Consider the following 20,482-nt stretch of genomic DNA (forward strand, 5'->3'; position numbering starts at 1 on the left):
TGACGTTCACCGGGGATTCGCCACACCCACACCCCGCCATCTGATCGCCACATTGTGTACCGTGATTCGGCGCTCCACACAACATTTTTCCACTGTTTCCAGTGTTTGCGCTCCTTATACCAAGCGAGGCGTTGAAGTTGAAATGGTAGCAAAAGCGTACTTGAACTCTTAGCAACAAATAATCCTGGACAAATAGGAAGTATCATGACGAATACAGGGATTAGCGACCACAAGGCAGTTGCTGCTAGGCTGAATACCGTAACACCTACAACCATTAAAAAGAAACGCAAAGTACATCTGTTTAAAAAAGCTGGTAAAAATGCTCTTAACACCTTTTTAAGAGACAGTCTCCACTCCTTCCGATCTGATCACGTAAGCGTAGAAAAGATGTCGAATGATTTCAAAGAGATAGTATGGACGGCAATTTAGAGGTATATGCCAAGTGATGGTACTGATTCCCCATGGTACACAAAACGGGTGAAATCGCTGTTGCAGAAGCAACAAAAAAAGAATGCCAAATTTTGAAAGAACGGAAAATTAGCAAGATTGGCAAAGTTTTGCGGAAGTTCGAAATATAGCGCGAACTTCAAAGCGAGATGCTTTTAATAATTTACACAGCGAAACTCTGTCTGGGAATCTGGCAGAAAACCCAAAGAGATTCTGGTCATACATAAAGCACAACAGTGGCAAGACGCAATCAATACATTCACTGCGCCATAACAACGGGCGATGTCACTGATGACAGTGCCACTAAAGCAGAGTTATTAAACAAGGTTTTCCGAAACTGCTTCTACAAAGAAGAAGAAGTAAATATGTCTGAATTTCAATCAAGAACAACGACCAAGATGAGAAACATAGAAGAAGATATCCTCGGTGTACCAAAGCAGCTTAAATCACTTAATAAAGGCAAGGCCTCCGGTCCAGATCGTATACTAGTCAGGTTCCTCTCAGAGTATGCTGATACAGTAGCTCCATATTTAGCAGTTATATACAACCGCTCGCTCATAGGAAGTTCCGCACCTAAAGACTGGAAAATTGCTCAAGTCACACCAATAGCCAAACAGGGAAATAGGAGTAATCTGCTGAATTACAGGCCCATATCGCTAACGTCGATTTGTAGTAGGGTTTTGGAACATATGCTGTGTTCGAACATTATGGATTACCTCGAAGAAAACGATTTATTGACACATAGCACGGATTCAGAAAATATCGTTCTTGTGAAATACAACTAGCTCTTTATACTCATGAAGTAATGAGTGCTATCGACAGGGGATGTCAAATTGATTCCATATTTTAAGATATACAGAAGGCTTTCGACACCGCTCCTCACAAGCGTCTTCTAACCAAACTGCGTCCCTATGGAATACGGCGTCAGTTGTGCGACTGGATTCGTGATTTCCTGTCAGAAAGGTCACAGTTCGTAGTAACAGATGGAAAGTCTTCGAGTAAAACAGAAATAATATCCGGCGCTGCCCAAGGAAGTGTTATAGGCCCTCTATTGCTCCTGGTCTATGTGTACAACATAGGAGACAATCTGAGTAGCCCTATTAGATTGTTTGCAGATGATTCCGTCATTTATCGTCTTGCAAAGTCATCCGATGACCAAAAAAAATTGCAAAATGATTTAGATAAGACATCTGTATGGTGCGAAGGTGGCAATTGACCCTGAATGAAGAAAAGTGTGAAGTTATTCACATGAATATTAAAAGAAATCAGCTAAATTTCGATTACGCGATAAGTCACACAAATCTTAAAGCTGTAAATTCAACTAAATAGTTAGGGATTAAAATTACAAATATTCAACAAAATACTAGGGGACTACAATTACAAATAACCTAAATTGGGACGATCACATAGATAATGCTGTGGGTAGAGCAAACCAAAGACTGCGATTCATTCTCAGAGCACTTAGAAGATGCGACAGGTGTACTAAAGAGTCTGCTTACACCAGGCTTGTCCACCCTATTGTGGAGTATGGCTGTGCGGTGTGAGATCCGCATCAGGTGGGACTGGCTCATGACATCGAAAAAGGTCAAAGAAGGGCTCGTTTTGTACTATCGCGAAATAGTGGAGATTGTGCCACAGACATGATACGTGAATTGGAGTGGCAGTCATTAAAACAAAGGTGTTTGTCGTTGCGACTGGGCCTTCTCATGGAATTTCAATCACCAGTTTTCTCCTCCGATTGCGAAAACATTTTGTTGGCACCCACCTATATAGGGAGAAATGATCATTACGAGAAAATAAGAGAAATCAGGGCTCGCGCGGAAAAATTTAAGTGCTCGTTTTCCCCTCGTGGCATTCGAGAGTGGAACGGTAGAGAGACAGCTTGAAGGTGGTTCATTGAACCCACTGCCAGGCACTTTATTGTGAATAGCAGAGTAATCACGTAGATGTAGATGCATTAGAACATTACTACACACTTAACTGTCAATCTCTTGCTCTTAGTCTCGCAGTAAAAATAATTGTTGTAGTTACGAAATGTACATAGTTTAATATATTCATCTGCAGTGTGTTCATTTCTGTGGAAACAGCATTGACAGTTACATATCTCGTTTCGAGAACGTTCGCCTTGGTAATTTTTGGAGAGTCATCTACTTCCTCAGATTTCTACAAGCGTGACTACACTGAGGTAACAGAAGTCTAGAGACACCTCCTAATATCGTGTCGGATCTGTTTTACTCGGCGTAGTGCAAGTGCAGCAACTCGACGTGGCGTAGACTCAACAAATCGTTGTAGGTCCCCTACAGAAATATTGAACCATGCTGCCTCTATAGCCGAAAGTGTTGTCGGCGCAGGATTTAGTGCACGAGCTGACTTCTCTATTATGTCCCATAAATATTCGATAGGATTCATGTCTGGGCATCTGGGTGGTAAAAACCACTCTCTCGAATTGTCAGGAATGTTCTTGAAACAAATGACGAACAACTGTGATCCACTGACATGACCGGCCGTGGTAGCCGAGTGGTTCTAGGCGCTACAGTCTGGAACCGAGCGACCGCTACGGTCGCAGGTTCGAATCCTGCCTCGGGCATGGATGTGTGTGATGTCCTTAGGCTAGTTAGGTTTAAGTAGTTCTAAGTTCTAGGGGACTGATGACCTCAGAAGTTAAGTCTCATAGTGCTCAGAGCCATTTGAACCACTGACATGGCGCATTGTCATCCGTAAAAATTGCGTCGTTGTATGGGAACACGACGTCCATGAATGGCTGCAAATGGTCTCCAAGTAGCTGAACTTCCAGAGAAGCCAGTCTATTCCACGTAAACATAGCCCACACCATTGTGGAGCCATCACCCTGATGATTACTTGGGTCCATGGCTCCGTGGCGTCTTCACCACACTCGAACCCTACCATCAACTCTCATCAATTGAAATTGGGACTCATCTGACACGGCCACAGTTTTCCAGTGGTCTCGGGTCCAACCGATAGAGTTACGAGCCAAAGGGAAGCGCTGCAGGGGATGTCGTGCTGTTAGCACAGGCGCTCGTGTCGTTCGTCTACTACCATACCCGTTAACGGCAAATACCGTCACACTGTTGTAATGGATACGTTTGTCGCACATCGCACATTGATTTCCGCGATTATTTCACGCAGCATTGGTTGTCTTTTTGTGCAGAAAAGTCTACACAAATGCCATTGCTCTCCATCGTTAAGTGAAGGCCGTAGGCCGCTGCGTTGTCCGTGGTGAGAGGTAATGTGGTATTCTCGGCTCTTTTTTTGTCACTGTGGATCTCGGAAAACTAAATTCCTTAACGATTTCCGAAATTAAATGTCTAGTTCCAATTACTATTCCGCGTTGAAAAGTCTGTTAATTCCCGTACTACAGCCATGAACACTATGGAAACCTTTTCACCTGAATCACCTGCGTGCAGATGACAGCTCCGCCAATGCTCTGCCCCTTTATACCTTGTGAGCACTATAATACCGCCATGTGCATGGCGCTATCCATTTGCTTTTGTCTTGTCAGTGTTTACGTCGTGAGCCGCATGTAACGGACGTCACATGTGGCATATGATACAAATACTTTGCGTATTGACCATGTCGGAGGTAACAGCTCAAGCTGAAATCTGCCTGTCGAAGCTGCGGGTACCACTAAGCCTGAGGAGATGTCATGGCAGCAGGATCGCGGGCTTTGAGCCACGTTTCTGCGTGACCTGTCAGTGGGGGATGTGAGGAGTGAAGTGCAGCGACTGCGCGGCCTTTGCAGCGTCCGTGGCCCCTGCAGTTCTGCGCCGCTGCCCACAAAGCGTCGCGACGCCTCGTGACGGCTGACCTTTCTTTGTGGCCGCGGCGCCGGCTGACCAGAAAACGCGACCCCGCGCCCACCCGCTGGGAATGCTGACGGGCGGACCGCAGAAGGAGAAACAGTTCGGACCGATGGTTCCTCTTTGTCATTCACGTGTTACACACACTACACACGCACGTTCTAAATTGTTACATCTGCAAAAGTAACCATTATCAGTTTTTGGATTATCATTCTTGAGGTAATAATAATAATAGTGAGCGTATGGCATTGGTGGCCGGGAGACCCCTAGCCACCGCTCCACAAGTTCTTTAACGCCACTACGGCGACTTGCGAGTGAATGAGGATGAAATGATGATGAAAGACACACAACACCGAGTCAGCTCGAGGCAGCGAAAATCCCTGACCCCGCCGGGAATCGAACCCGGGATCCCGTGCGCGGGAAGCGTGAACGCTACCGCAAGACCACGAGCCGCGGACATTCTTGAGGTTTTCCGGGGAGACTGAATATGACATCGTTCTTCCGGCGTGCATGCCACATAGTAACGCTTCCTCCTGCGATGTTTCGGCTGTGGACCTTACAGCCACTCTCAAGATGAGTCGATGGCTGACTCCCCAGGCGAATGCTCGAAGAATGAATTAATTTTTCGTTATTTTTATGTCTTCTGTCGTTCCTTACTTGCTTCCATATTATTATTATTATTATTGTTATTATTATCTTCTCGGAGTTGTGAACCGTCTTAACAGCTAAATAATTTTTTTATGCTATATGCCTTTCATTCACTTTTATTTGTGAAATACCCTCAGTGGCCCGTAATATAATTTTGTTGTATGTATGCATGGTGCTTCAAAGGTGTGCTGAATAATTCATACAGGGTTGTTGTTGTGGTCTTCAGTCCTGAGATTGGTTTGATGCAGCTCTCCATGCTACTCTATTCTGTGCAAGCTGCTTCATCTCCCAGTATGTACTACAGCCTACATCCCTCTGAATCTGCTTAGTATATTCATCTCTAGGTCTCCCTCTATGATTTTTACCCTCCACGCTGCCCTCCAGTACTAAATTGGTGATCCCTTGATGCCTCAGAACATGTCCTACCAACCGATCCCTTCTTCTAGTCAAGTTGTGCCACAAACTTCTCTTCTCCCCGATTCTATTCAAGACCTCCTCATTAGTTATGAGATCTTCATACAGGGTAGGAAAGGTAAAAAATTATAGTGAGTGTAGAAAAATCGCGAAGGGAAGTCCCACAGGGTTCAAACTGGGGCCACTGCTATGCAGGGTGACAGTTATTGAACTATATAAAAAAAACGTAAATTTGTTACAAATTAAAGAGTGCACACACTTTATTCAACATATAAACGTCACTACAGATATTTGGATTTAGGTTATAACATGACCGATATGCCTGCCATCATTGGCGATGATGTGGCGCCGACGAATAGCGAAATTCTGCATGACCCACTGAAGTGTCGGAATATCGATGCTGTCGATGACCTGCTGAATGGCTGTTTTCAGCTCAGCAATGATTTTGAGATTATTGTTGTACAGCTTATCCTTAATACAACCCCTCAAAAAAGAAGTCGCATGTGTTCAGATCCGCAGAATATGGCGGCCAATCGAGACCAATGCAGTGGCCTCTGGGTATTCCAGAGCCAGAATGCGGTCCCCATAGTGCTTCTCCACGACGCTCTCCTACTTCGATAGGGTCGAGCTCCTCCCTGCATGAACCCCATCTTGTCGAAATCAGGGTCTCTTTGGGTATTGAGGATGAAATCATCTTCCAAAATTTTCACATTCTGTTCGGTAGTCACCGGGCCATCAAGGAATATCGCACCGATTAATGCGTGACTCGACACTGCGTACCACACAGTTGACGGTGAAGAGACTTCTCGATCGCGAAATGCGGATTCTCAGTCCCCCAAATGCACCAATATTCCTTACTGACGAACCAATCCAAATGAAAGTGGGTTTCGTCGCTAATTCAAGCCATATTCACATAATACTAATTCCCATCATGCCCTGCGGTCAACAGAGCAGTTTCAACGTCCTAACGCAAACCGTTCAGATGTTATGACGGCTTTATTTCATATAGTTCAATAATTGGCACCCTGTATATGAGTGACGTTCTACTTAACGCTGAACAAGCAAAATTGGTCCTATTTGCAGAGAATATTAACGCTATAATACAACCCATTACAGAGAAAACTACAGAAAAGTTCGTAAAGGATGTTTTCCAAAGAATTATTAAGTTCTTCTCTGAAACTGGACTCTTCCTAAATTTTGAAAAAAAAAAACAACCTATATTCAGTTCTGTAAAACAGATAGAGTCATACCAAAAATTGATGTAGGACATGAGCAGCAGTCAGTAGTGTATAGTGCTCCAAATTTTTGGTTGTACATATTCATGAAATTTGAACTGGAGGGAATATATTACTGATCTTCTCAAACAATTTAGTTCAGCTACTATTTTCATTTCTGTAATAGCTAATCTTGGAAACAAAAGTATGAACCTCCTGATATTTTCCATATTTCCATTAAATAATGTCGTGTGAAATAGTTTTCTGGGGTCACTCATTACTTAGAAGGAAGGTATTTATCGCAAAAAAAAGAAAAAGAAATGTTTACACATGGGCGTCATGTAAGTACCTGTCCAAAGAGCTAGGAAGTGAAATTCATCATAAATAGTCCATCATAATTTGAGAAGAACAGCAATGTACATATTTACAACATTAGAGGGAAAATGACCTTTATTATCCATTGTTAAAGCTGTCAGTGTCTCAGGAAGAAGTTAAATATGCGACAACAAAAATACTTGATAATTTTCCCAATAACATAAAATGTCTGACAGAGAACGAAGCAAGTTTTAAATCTAATTTAAAATCATTTCTCCTGGACAACTGCTTCTATTTCATTGACTCAATCTACTTAAACCCTAGTAGCCAAAAAAGAAAGATGTAGTTACATGATGAAGACTAAAAACAATAACGTGTTCAATAATGTTAACACTAATCATGCATACATATATTGTAAGCCGACTATTTCCATATCATTTCGATAAAAGATCATTCAGATGACCTATGGAACATGTTGCTAACTAACTATCTTTGCGACAAATGTCTGCGGGTAATACAACAGGTCATGGAAAAGCTCCTTTGTTACGGACGAAATGTTCGTTGTCGCTTGGTGTTCTTGAATTTCTGCCGGCCCTTTGACATAGAAATTTCATCTCTCCAGCATGGCCTGCAAACGAACTGTGCTGCGTACTACCTACCCTAGTAAACTGATAGAGTGATTTTCTACAAGAAAAGCATAAGAATGAGTGTCTCTAAGTGGAGGAAAATACGAGGGACGAACAAAAAATTTGCGTTTGAAGACGTAGCTGTATCTTATATGCAACGTAGTACGATCACGATTCACCGACATGTTGGGAAGGGATTAGTATGGCGTTCGTGTCTTTCCGATGTGCGTCCAGTAAATGCGGAAACGTGAGCTGTGACGTTGTTGTTACCAAATGCGTCCAAAGAAAAACCAACGTGCTGTTATTTCTTTCTTGGCTGCCGAAGGACAAACCCGTAGCCTCTCTTTGGGGAATGAAGAATGTGTATATCTGTCGAAAACCACGGAAGTGGAATAGTGCGCCAAATCCCCTGCTGGTCGCAGTGTCGCCTCTTATATTTTAAAGGCGAGTCAGGAACTCCAGTTTTGCTCGGCGAACCGCCTTTCACACGGAGCAAGTACTGGACGATAGGCAACACACATTGCATAGGAACGCCACAGACAGCCTAATCCCTGTTGCCTCTCGGCTGCGTTGCCGATCTTCAACGACGCCTAGCGTTGCCAGGAAGCGTCAGATTTTTTTCTACGAATATTGTAAGCTCCCTTACACAAAGTGGCAAAATCAAAATTTTCACTAGAACCCTACACGAAAAACAAAACTGCATTAATTGCCATACAAGAAACTCGTTACCCAGCCGAAGAGTCAGTAAAGAACTCTACTGGTAGTCGAAGTGTTAGTCCACACACTAATCTTGTCGTTGTTGCGTTGAGATCGCATTTGAAAGCTGCCTGGAGGCCTAATAAGACAACAGAAGTCTGTCGGTCTAATGCTCTGTGGCGTAGCATCTGAGGGAGGCCTTAATTGTCGTCATGCTGAAAAAGACCGCTTGAGTAGTACGATAAATATTTATTTATGATACATTTAGCTTCATGGAGTTAGAGTCACATCTTTAGGGATACATCTGTATATAAACCAGAACAAAACGTGTAAAGGCAATGCTTTAGTTAAAACGTATTTGAACTTTACATGAAACTATATAGGAAAATTGTGTACTCACATTTATTTCATAATGTAGTTCAAGTGATAACCAGTGGACGACCCAAAATTCTCTGTCCAATTGTAATAAAGATGTTCAACCATCAAGAGGCAGGTAATCGAGCTGAAAGACTGCAGAATGCAAGAAACATCTTTCCGATAAAGGAAACCTAGAATAAGGAAAAAGCGGTAAACCAGATTGATGTGAAAGTATAAAACAGTTTATATGTGTGGAAGATGAAAACCTGCGTTAATTTGGTACGGTAAAACAAATGTCAAAAACAGAGCCTGCGTAATTTAACGATAGGCAACGATGGTCAAGTCTGGATAAAATGCCATCGAGTTAGAAGAAGGTCTGGGGAAAGGTGAAATTAAATGTGTTATATAGTCATACCAACGGAATAAAGTTGTCATGTAGACATGAAGCAAGCAGCGACAGCCAAGACTGGATCTGAGCTGAACAGGAGCCTTATTCGACGTTTGGCCAAACAAATGTCTTATTCACAACTTGTAAACTAGTCCTTAGTCCTGGATGAAAGAGGCTGTAACGAGATGAATTTTCCTGTTCTCGAAAATGTGCCATACGAATAGTCGCCCTTGCGAGGTTTGATAGGCCGCAGTGTAGCGCTCCGTTCGAGCTCGGTATTCGAACTCGAAGTGTAGGCCTGACAATGTTTCAAGTCATGGTTTTAGTTCGTTGTCTCCTTCCTGGGCGTTTGCTAGTACTATGAAGCCAAGTTACTTCACGATGGCGTCAGTGCAAGATAATGCACCTGCTGATCCACTCTGCTCACCCACACCATACTGAACGTCTGTCGTAAATATCCATTGAAGTCCAAATACTGCAGTTGATGCTATGATACCTTGTCTGGCTTCTGACGGAGAGAGAATACAAGTGGTTTATGGTCTGTGAGGAAAGTAAAACGTTTTTCTTTAAGCATGTGCCTAGATCCGTTGATTGAGGCATATTCCCCATAGAACTGGCGGTCGTACATTGACCAGTTTTCTTGAGAGGTGATAATTTCTTCCTGAAGAAAGGTAGAGGGTGTCAGTCATATTGCACACGTTGCAGCACAGCTGCACTTGCAGTTGATGAAGTGTCCACCAGAACTGCTAGATATACACCAGGAAGAGAATGAGTTAATAACGCAACCCCAAAAGTAGCAGCTTTCACATTGGCCAAGGATGCTTTCTTTTCTCAGTCCACTGCAGCTTGTCTCCAGGTTTAGGCGAATATTTGTTGGGAGGTTGCAGAAAAAACTTCGACAAAAGTTTCTTAAGCCCAAGAAGTTGTGTTATTTTTGTATTGTAACAGGTCAGGAAACTGAAAATAGCTTCCACTCTGTCTTGAGACGGCAGGGTTCGTTGTGCGTCCATAAGGTACCCAAGGAATTTAACATCCGTCGCTTCGAAAACACATTTTTGCAGGTTAATCATTAAACCATGTTCTCGTCTTCAAGTGAGAAGTTGCTGTAAGTGTCCTATGCTGCCTCGCTGGACGATATTACAAGTAGATCATCAATGTACAAGCGACGGAACTCTAAGCTCTAGTTAATTCGTCCATGATGTGCTGGGAAGTCTGGGTTGGATTGTACAGTTCGAATAGCATGTGCAAAAATTCGTGTGCTTTAGATCGAGTGCATGTACAGGTTTCACGTATATCTTCCGATATGATAAAAAGCACGAACGAAATCTATCATGAAGAAAAATCGTCTTACCATGAATGTGCATAGCAAAGTCTTCAGTATGTGGCACGGGATAACGTTTATGTATCATTCTGGAGTTAAGATGACGATAGTTGCCATAAGGGCCCCACCTGTTACTCTTTTTAGGGACAATATGGAGTGGAGGACCCAGATACTGCTTGAAGAACGACAGATATTTTGTGCTAACATGAAAGAGAACTCCTGCATTTTAGCCTTTAGTTTTTCTGGATGCAGATGACGAGGCTGTGCACGAACTGGCGGCCCTTCCGAGCTGACAGTGTGATGTACTGCTGAGTGTCTTACCGGTACCGGAGTAGGAAATGGACAGGAACTTCAGGGAAATGACGAAGCAGGTCGTCGTATGGTGAATCACCTGCAGTCGCTTGGATCACAGCATGGCTGGCTTGGGATAGGTGTCCATGACTAGTCAGCTGTGTTGTACCGTAAAGCAAGCGTCGATTGCGAAACTCTAGGAGGAGATTCCATACGAATTTACTTTGAAGATTGAAATTAGACGTAAGCGGGTTTACTTGGAAGTCTTTATTGAAGTTCGCAGTATACAGGTAGTTGCCATTGGTGTTCGCCATGAAAGACGATGAGAAGGGTAAACTGAGAGATCAGCACCTGTATCAATGAGAAATTGTAGCTTCGTACAGTTCTCCGTTAAAAGCAGTCGACGGCGGTCCGGCTTGAAATCAGTCACCGCCACTACTGATTCCCGGCGGCAGTTCCCTTGTCACTGGGTGGTTGACACTGTTGAGCTGCAACTCCAAATATTTTCTGTCACCAGCAGATATTCTCCGCGGTGGGCGAACGCCTGTTTCCGCTGGTAGAGCGTCGCCGTCACGACATACGTGTGGTGCGCAGAATTCGCAGGGACGCGAATTGCTTAAATAGCTGAGTTATTTGTGCTTCCAGTACTTTCAGAGAAATCTCTGTTCTGCCGGAGACCGGAGACTGCTGCGACGCCCGTCGGTGGATACATCTCTACTATACGGTCAACAGTTTGAGAGAGACCGAAGTCACCAGTGCAAACCGTATTTTGTGTGCATCTGCAGGCGAACGCGACAGCTATACATTGCGTAGAATATCGTTAACTGCATTGCCTGCGAGTGTGCGAAGATGAAGTAGGTGACATGGTGTGCGATTACCGAGTTCTGCATTGTATAGCAATTTTTCAAGTCGAATAGTTTCTGTTCTCGAGAAGCGCGTTACAAGCCCATACTGGATAGAGGTGTATTTTTCAGTGCTTGGTGGTGAAAATAGCATGGCTTGTATTTTTGTAGCCATATGCAACTACCACATTACTACGAGTATATTTGGTTTCATCTGAGGTGATCTGGGCCTAGAATAATTGGCTTTCAAGTTTGGCGAACCACAATTCTGGATTATCCGACCAAAAAGCTGAGAGTTTCATTGCAGTCGTACTAAGGATCACTTTTGCCGCTGGCAGATCCATGATTTCAGGAGTCTGTATTCTTCTCGTGGTAGGCGTTGACATGAAACCTTACGTAAGATGCGTTTTACGTCCAGACGCGAAATTCAGTTCGTCTAGCGTGCGATGCGATCGATCCAGCTCGTGATTAGGAAATTCGTAGTCACTAAATGTCGTGCGTAAATACAACTTACTTGTTCAATTTAACATAAGCGATGTATTACAAAGCTTAATCGTAAGAGTGCAAGGAAAATCTGCATCTATCATTCGTTTGTAATTTAGAGGCAACACAAAAAATTGGAGAGCTTATACTGCAAGTATAAAATGTAACGGGTAATTCAATGTCCACAATTGTATTACAGTTTTGTCATTATTGTCTTTTTGTTAGTTTGGTGGGCAGATTTCATAAAATTAGGTTACTGTTTGGTTCTGTTAATTGTTCCTGAGATCTTATTATGATAGTGTATCGTTCTGGCGCTGTACCTCGTTGTCCTGCACACCACGGGAAATCTAATTTTAATTTTAACTTCACATTCACTGTGCATTTTTGTATAAATTTGTTATTTGCTGTTTATTTGATGTATTTCGTTTTTTTTCCCCACTACGGATGAGAGTGTCAGTGGTTGGGAGACTGAGTAAGTTACTATTTAGTCCGGTTATATTCTGCATCTCGATTTGTTATTTTTAGTGACTATCATGATGAGTAATTGGTTCTATTAATTTGTTTGCTTCTTACTTTCTTGTTTATTGCCAGGGCTCTTTGACATACAGTGACACTCGCAGCTACAGAGCAAAGGAACGAATATAAAACTGCATATAGACACTATAGCGCTAGTAAAAGACGACCGAAAAATACACAGCGACAGTTGGCAGAACAAAAAGCAGTAACTAATCATTACTAACACACATTTTTGAAAAATACACAGCGACAGTTGGCAGAACAAAAAGCAGTAACTAATCATTACTAACACACATTTTAAATAAAAGTACTCCGCGACAGTTGGCAGAACAAAAAGCAGTAACTAATCATTACTAACACACATTTTAGAAAAATACACAGCGACAGTTGGCAGAACAAAAAGCAGTAACTAATCATTACTAACACACATTTTAAATAAAAGTACTCAGCGACAGTTGGCAGAACAAAAAGCAGTAACTAATCATTACTGACACACATTTTAAATAAAAGTACTCAGTGAAAGTTAAGCGCTGCCAAACGCCGAAAATCGGTCATCCTGGTGTTCACAGGACTACAAGGTAGAATTCCAGGTGGACACCTATGTAGTGACAAGATCTCAACTACAACTTGAAAATAAAAAAATGGAAAAGAAAACAGTAAAACGTTTTGTGAAGTCATTTGTCTAAAAGCAAATGGTGCTTGAAATCATGTAGTTTCTGATCGGACAAATGAGATCAGCGAGAACAGTGACGTCGGCAGCAACTCGTGAGGGAGGCACTGCTTCTTGCGCCGTACACATTCTCTCTCCTGATAGTTGGGGGTTCTCTACTGAATCATTTTTAAGATTGAAAAATTGTTGGATGTGTTTTATACCTTCGGACATCATGGATACAAATACGTCAACGTCAGACAATAGCAGACTGTACGAACCACCTAATCCACAAGACCAATGTTATCTACTACTGTGTAAGGTTCTAACATTGTAAATTACAACGGTAAATTTACATTCTCAGTCGGTGCCTCATTTTCTATTCATGATTTCTAGCATCATTCACAGGCACATCAAATGTTTTTCTAATCTATTTCATTTCTTACTATTAGACAAATGATTTCACAAAACAGTGGATCGTTTTTCTCAGTTTCTTTTTAAATTTCAAGTTTTGTTTAGAGTGTATGAAATACAATACACTTACATACCAGTTGGTATCCTGTTATTTCAATATTGTTATCTAGTACCAGCTTACTAATTTTTTTGTTAGCTGAACACCATACGAAAATATGTGGAAACATTTGACGATCACCAACATGTCAAGACTTGGTGGGGAAAGTGTCAATGCCTGGAAATAATTTTCTCACTACCAGGACGATGTTTCTCCTTCTTGGTGCTTCTCACACACTTCTCTGCCTTCAATGTTGCTGGAAGTTCTTCCATGGTTACCAGGCGTCTTTGGTGGTCGGCCATCCTTGCGCAACTCAGGTGATGTTTGAGACATTCTGTAGTCGAGTCAGTGTAATAATATCCTTGATAGCGAACAGTGGTAAAGCGCTGAGGGCTACAGTAGAAGCAATAGTGATCTGTACATCTGCGACAGTACTGAGGCATTACCATAGATACGTTTATAAAATCGCTGTCAAGCGTCTTTTGTTCTTAAAATATCCTAAATTTAGCGTTTGCATCGAAGGAAATCGTTTTGACAGTGAAGTATGTCACGAATGCAAAATTCACGAATAGAAAAACTTTCCGACACCTTATTTGCCCTCCTAGCGCCTTCTCTTCACGGAATGTCCTAAATTTAGTGCTTGATTTGGAGACAGCGTTTTTCGCAATTAAATATCACAACAATCCAACTTTTATCTGCAAAATGGCCAAACCTTGAAGAGATGAACTGTATGCTGCTTCGTTTAGATAGGCGGCAGCAGCTGCTCGTGAAATATTTCAGTTTTCTCCATAAATCACGAATTAACTTTTTCTCAAATTTCCTGATTTCTTTGAAATAACTGAATAAGTTTTTGGAAAACTGAACCTCACGCTAGTATATTTGATACCACATTTGTCCTTCATTTGGCTTTGAAAATACTGAGAAGAATCCTTAGTTTAATTTATACGCAATCATGTTTTCATTGCACTGGAAAATTTGATCCAAAAACCATAAGTAGAACCAAACACTAATTTAACTTTACTAAACTTGCGCTCCAAAAAGTTGTTTCTTACATTAATTGTGGCAAGGCACATCACGTTAGTGTGGACTGTGTTAAGACTGACTATTGTCTTATGCTCTACATTTGACTGGATCATATTTGACGAACACGTATTTTTCATCCATTGATGTACTCGTACACTGTTTTTCTCCTGTGGGTATGGTTGCAATAACCGAAACCGGTTTTTTTTTTGGTCATCAGTCTACTGACTGGTTTGATGCGGCCCGCCACGAATTCCTTTCCTGTGCTAACCTCTTCATCTCAGAGTAGCACTTGCAACCTACGTCCTCAATTATTTGCTTGACGTATTCCAATCTCTGTCTTCCTCTACAGTTTTTGCCCTCTACAGCTCCCTCTAGTACCATGGAAGTCATTCCCTCATGTCTTAGCAGATGTCCTATCATCCTGTCCCTTCTCCTTATCAGTGTTTTCCACATATTCCTTTCCTCTCCGATTCTGCGTAGAGCCTCCTCATTCCTTACCTTATCAGTCCACCTAATTTTCAAAATTCGTCTATAGCACCACATCTCAAATGCTTCGATTCTGTCCGCAGCTCGTGGTCGTGCGGTAGCGTTCTCGCTTCCCACGCCCGGATTCCCGGGTTCGATTCCTGGCGGGGTCAGGGATTTTCTCTGCCTCGTGATGACTGGGTGTTGTGTGATGTCCTTAGGTTAGTTAGGTTTAAGTAGTTCTAAGTTCTAGGGGACTGATGATCATAGATGTTAAGTCCCATAGTGCTCAGAGCCATTTGAACCATTTTTTAGCTTCGATTCTCTTCTGTTCCGGTTTTCCCACAGTCCATGTTTCACTAGCATGCAATGCTGTACTCCAGACGTACATCCTCAGAAATTTCTTCCTCAAATTAAGGCCGATATTTGACATTAGTAGACTTCTCTTGGCCAGAAATGCCTTTTTTGCCATAGCGAGTCTGCTTTTGATGTCCTCCTTGCTCCGTCCGTCATTGGTTATTTTACTGCCTAGGTAGCAGAATTCCTTAACTTTATTGACTTCGTGACCATCAATCCTGTTGTTAAGTTTCTCGCTGTTCTCATTTCTACTACTTCTCATTACCTTCGTCTTTCTCCGATTTACTCTCAAACCATACTGTGTACTCATTAGACTGTTCATTCCGTTCAGCAGATCATTCAATTCTTCTTCACTTTCACTCAGGATAGCAATGTCATCAGCGAATCGTATCACTGATATCCTTTCACGTTGTATTTTAATTCCACTCCTGAACCTTTCTTTTATTTCTATCATTGCTTCCTCGATGTACAGATTGAAGAGTAGGGGCGAAAGGCTACAGCCTTGTCTTACACCCTTCTTAATACGAGCACTTCGTTCTTGATCGTCCACTCTTATTATTCCCTCTTGGTTGTTGTACATATTGTATATGACCCGTTTCTCCCTATAGCTTACCCCTACTTTTTTCAGAATCTACCCCTACTTTTTTCAGAATCTCGAACAGCTTGCACCATTTTATATTGTCTAACGCTTTTTCCAGGTCGACAAATCCTATGAAAGTGTCTTGATTTTTCTTTAGCCTTGCTTCCATTATTAGCCGTAACGTCAGAATTGCCTCTCTAGTCCCTTTACTTTTCCTAAAGCCAAACTGATCGTCACCTAGCGCATTTTCAATTTTCTTTTCCATTCTTCTGTATATTATTCTTGTAAGCAGCTTCGATGCATGAGCTGTTAAGCTGATTGTGCGATAATTCTCGCACTTGTCAGCTCTTGCCGTCTTCGGAATTGTGTGGATGATGCTTTTCCGAAAGTCAGATGGTATGTCGCCAGACTCATATATTCTACACACCAACGCGAATAGTCGTTTTGTTGCCACTTCCCCAATGATTTTAGGAATTCTGATGGAATGTTATCTATTCCTTCTGCCTTATTTGACCGTAAGTCCTCCAAAGCTCTTTTAAATTACGATTCTAATACAGGATCCCCTATCTCTTCTAAATCGACTCCTATTTCTTCTTCTATCACATCCGCCAAATCTTCCCCTCATAGAGGCTTTCAATGTATTCTTTCCACCTATCTGTTCTCTCCTCTGCATTTAACAGTGGAATTCCCGTTGCACTCTTAATGCTACCACCGTTGCTTTTAATGTCACCAAAGGTTGTTTTGACTTTCCTGTATGCTGAGTCTGTCCTTCCGACAATCATATCTTTTTCAATGTCTTCACATTTTTCCTGCATCCATTTCGTCTTAGCTTCCCTGCACCTCCTATTTATTTCATTCCTCAGCGACTTGTATTTCTGTATTCCTGATTTTCCCGGAACATGTTTGTACTTCCTCCTTTCATCAATCAACTGAAGTATTTCTTCTGTTACCCATGGTTTCTTCGCAGCTACCTTCTTTGTACCTATGTTTTCCTTCCCAACTTCTGAGATGGCCCTTTTTTAGAGATGTCCATTCCTCTTCAACTGTACTGCCTACTGCGCTATTCCTTATTGCTGTATCTATAGCGTTAGAGAACTTCAAACGTATCTCGTCATTCCTTAGTATTTCCGTATCCCACTTCTTTGCGTATTGTTTCTTCCTGACTAATGTCTTGAACTTCAGCCTACTCTTCATCACTACTACATTGTGATCTGAGTCTATATCTGCTCCTGGGTACGCGTTACAATCCAGTATCTGATTTCGGAATCTCTGTCTGACCATGATGTAATCTAATTGAAATCTTCCCGTATCTCCCGGCCTTTTCCAAGTATACCTCCTCCTCTTGGATTCTTGAACAGGGTATTCGCTATTACTAGCTGAAACTTTGTAGGGAAGCAGTCTACTCACGCCGTAATAAACTCACATCAGTCTTTCCATTCTGTGTGCCAGCCAGTCCGTTGTAACTAGCTCTGACGTCATAAATGTTGCGCAATACTTTAAAAATCAAGCAAATAACCTAAACCTTTTCTGGCATGTCAGAAGTAATACTAAATTAATGTGTGTTAAATATCAGTTCGATAACTTTAGCCATTTTCGAGATTTGGACGTTTTTCTGTAAAAATCGTTGGCGCAACAGAAAAGAGCTAGAGACTTCAAAATTTATATTTAGATTCATCTTTCATAATGATTTAATAAAAAGAGTACTTTGGATTTCACAAATTAAGATTTTAGTGGAAATTCATGATTTTCTGGTTTTTGTCTCAAAACTGAAGGAAGCAAGATAGATTAAATAGGCTAATAAATAAGGCTAGGATGTTTAGATTTAAATAGGTTGGAGGTCCGCTATGACTATGAAGATGTGAAAAGTTTCTTTTGAATACCTATAAAATTATAGCGATAGCGGATCTCAAAAGGGCCAGTTCAGAGCTCATCTACTGCGTGCAGTGTAATTTAATTAATTCTCTCGCCCAAAATATTTAACTTAGCCACGTCAAAAATTTATTATCAATACTTACCTGCGTGCTGAATGCACATTTAAATTAAGAGCTTCATCGGCCATCAGCAAAAAAAGCTATAATTTATTATGTAACTTGAAGTGGTGCGTTACTAGCCTAGCGGCTAGTCGGGAGAGCCGATTTGATCAGGCGTTCCCTTAGCCGTCCGCACCGCGGCTTTATATATAAGAACGCTGCGCGAGGAAGCAAGGCCCCAGTTCTCTCCAGACGCTGAATAACACGCCATCTGTGTCGGGAGTCGCGTCGCATCGGTATCACTGCGACAAACAGCCTCGGGTGCCGTATTAAGTTACTAGAGATACGCGTAGCCATGAAATCATTTCAAGTGAAGCGTTAATTATGGGTTGACTTTCATTATCTAGCTTCAGTTTGCGTATTGTCGTAATTTCACGTGCCATCGCGGGACAGACATTCTACCAATTATTTAGCGTGGCGTTTGATGAAATATTCTCATCAAATTATGGCGAGCATTCATTTTAACATTTAATTCGGACATTTATAGTTGCATCAGCGCATTAGACTCTGAACTGCTCTGTTAGTTAGGTTGTAGGGATACTTGTGTTTTTTTTATCAGTGACTTTCAGGATATACTCAACTATTTTGGAATATCGTTTTTGATATAAATCCCGGACAATCTCCTAATTCCTCAGAGCTATAAGCTGCAGCTATAATTGTATTCTCAGATGAAGTGGGCACTAGGAATTCTAATTACAGGCTTCACGTTTTGTTAAATCACTTTCTGGATGCTAAAAGTAATTAGAGAGCCAGTGTTGAGAACGGCGAAAGACAGCATTAATAACATTCTAAAGAATAGGAACTGATTTGACATTCAAACTTTTATACAGCAACAACGATTATTTACAATTATCCGCCGCCCCACAACTTGTTACAGAACTCAATTAGTCTTTCTCCTCTCTCATTCCTTGTCCCAAGCCCATATTCTCCTGTAGTTCCAGGCGACTCCGTTTTGAGCAAGTTTTACTTGTTTGCTTTATACACTCCTGGAAATGGAAAAAAGAACACATTGACACCGGTGTGTCAGACCCACCATACTTGCTCCGGACACTGCGAGAGGGCTGTACAAGCAATGATCACACGCACGGCACAGCGGACACACCAGGAACCGCGGTGTTGGCCGTCGAATGGCGCTAGCTGCGCAGCATTTGTGCACCTCCCCCGTCGGTGTCAGCCAGTTTGCCGTGGCATACGGAGCTCCATCGCAGTCTTTAACACTGGTAGCATGCCGCGACAGCGTGGACGTGAACCGTATGTGCAGTTGACGGACTTTGAGCGAGGGCGTATAGTGGGCATGCGGGAGGCCGGGTGGACGTACCGCCGAATTGCTCAACATGTGGGGCGTGAGGTCTCCACAGTACATCGATGTTGTCGCCAGTGGTCGGCGGAAGGTGCACGTGCCCGTCGACCTGGGACCGGACCGCAGCGACGCACGGATGCACGCCAAGACCGTAGGATCCTACGCAGTGCCGTAGGGGACCGCACCGCCACTTCCCAGCAAATTAGGGACACTGTTGCTCCTGGGGTATCGGCGAGGACCATTCGCAACCGTCTCCATGAAGCTGGGCTACGGTCCCGCACACCGTTAGGCCGTCTTCCGCTCACGCCCCAACATCGTGCAGCCCGCCTCCAGTGGTGTCGCGACAGGCGTGAATGGAGGGACGAATGGAGACGTGTCGTCTTCAGCGATGAGAGTCGCTTCTGCCTTGGTGCCAATGATGGTCGTATGCGTGTTTGGCGCCGTGCAGGTGAGCGCCACAATCAGGACTGCATACGACCGAGGCACACAGGGCCAACACCCGGCATCATGGTGTGCGAAGCGATCTCCTACACTGGCCGTACACCACTGGTGATCGTCGAGGGGACACTGAATAGTGCACGGTACATCCAAACCGTCATCGAACCCATCGTTCTACCATTCCTAGACCGGCAAGGGAACTTGCTGTTCCAACAGGACAATGCACGTCCGCATGTATCCCGTGCCACCCAACGTGCTCTAGAAGGTGTAAGTCAACTACCCTGGCCAGTAAGATCTCCGGATCTGTCCCCCATTGAGCATGTTTGGGACTGGATGAAGCGTCGTCTCACGCGGTCTGCACGTCCAGCACGAACGCTGGTCCAACTGAGGCGCCAGGTGGAAATGGCATGGCAAGCCGTTCCACAGGACTACATCCAGCATCTCTAAGATCGTCTCCATGGGAGAATAGCAGCCTGCATTGCTGCGAAAGGTGGATATACACTGTACTAGTGCCGACATTGTGCATGCTCTGTTGCCTGTGTCTATGTGCCTGTGGTTCTGTCAGTGTGATCATGTGATGTATCTGACCCCAGGAATGTGTCAATAAAGTTTCCCCTTCCTGGGACAATGAATTCACGGTGTTCTTATTTCAATTTCCAGGAGTGTAGTTACATACAGGGACAGAATCAGAGGGACCCTTCAACTTTTCATCATGCAGTATTTGCAAAGCCCCACTGTTGCACAGCATAACAG

At 42.9% G+C, this 20,482-nt stretch overlaps 1 protein-coding gene across 1 annotated transcript in view; it reads left to right on the forward strand.

The window, feature by feature from the left end:
* The window catches only part of LOC126259850 (high-affinity choline transporter 1), a 357,917-nt gene that overhangs the window by 80,910 nt on the left and 256,525 nt on the right, over window positions 1-20,482 (forward strand). The window lies entirely within an intron of this gene.

The sequence above is a fragment of the Schistocerca nitens genome, chromosome 1 (assembly GCF_023898315.1).
Source record: "Schistocerca nitens isolate TAMUIC-IGC-003100 chromosome 1, iqSchNite1.1, whole genome shotgun sequence".
NCBI lineage: Eukaryota > Metazoa > Arthropoda > Insecta > Orthoptera > Acrididae > Schistocerca > Schistocerca nitens.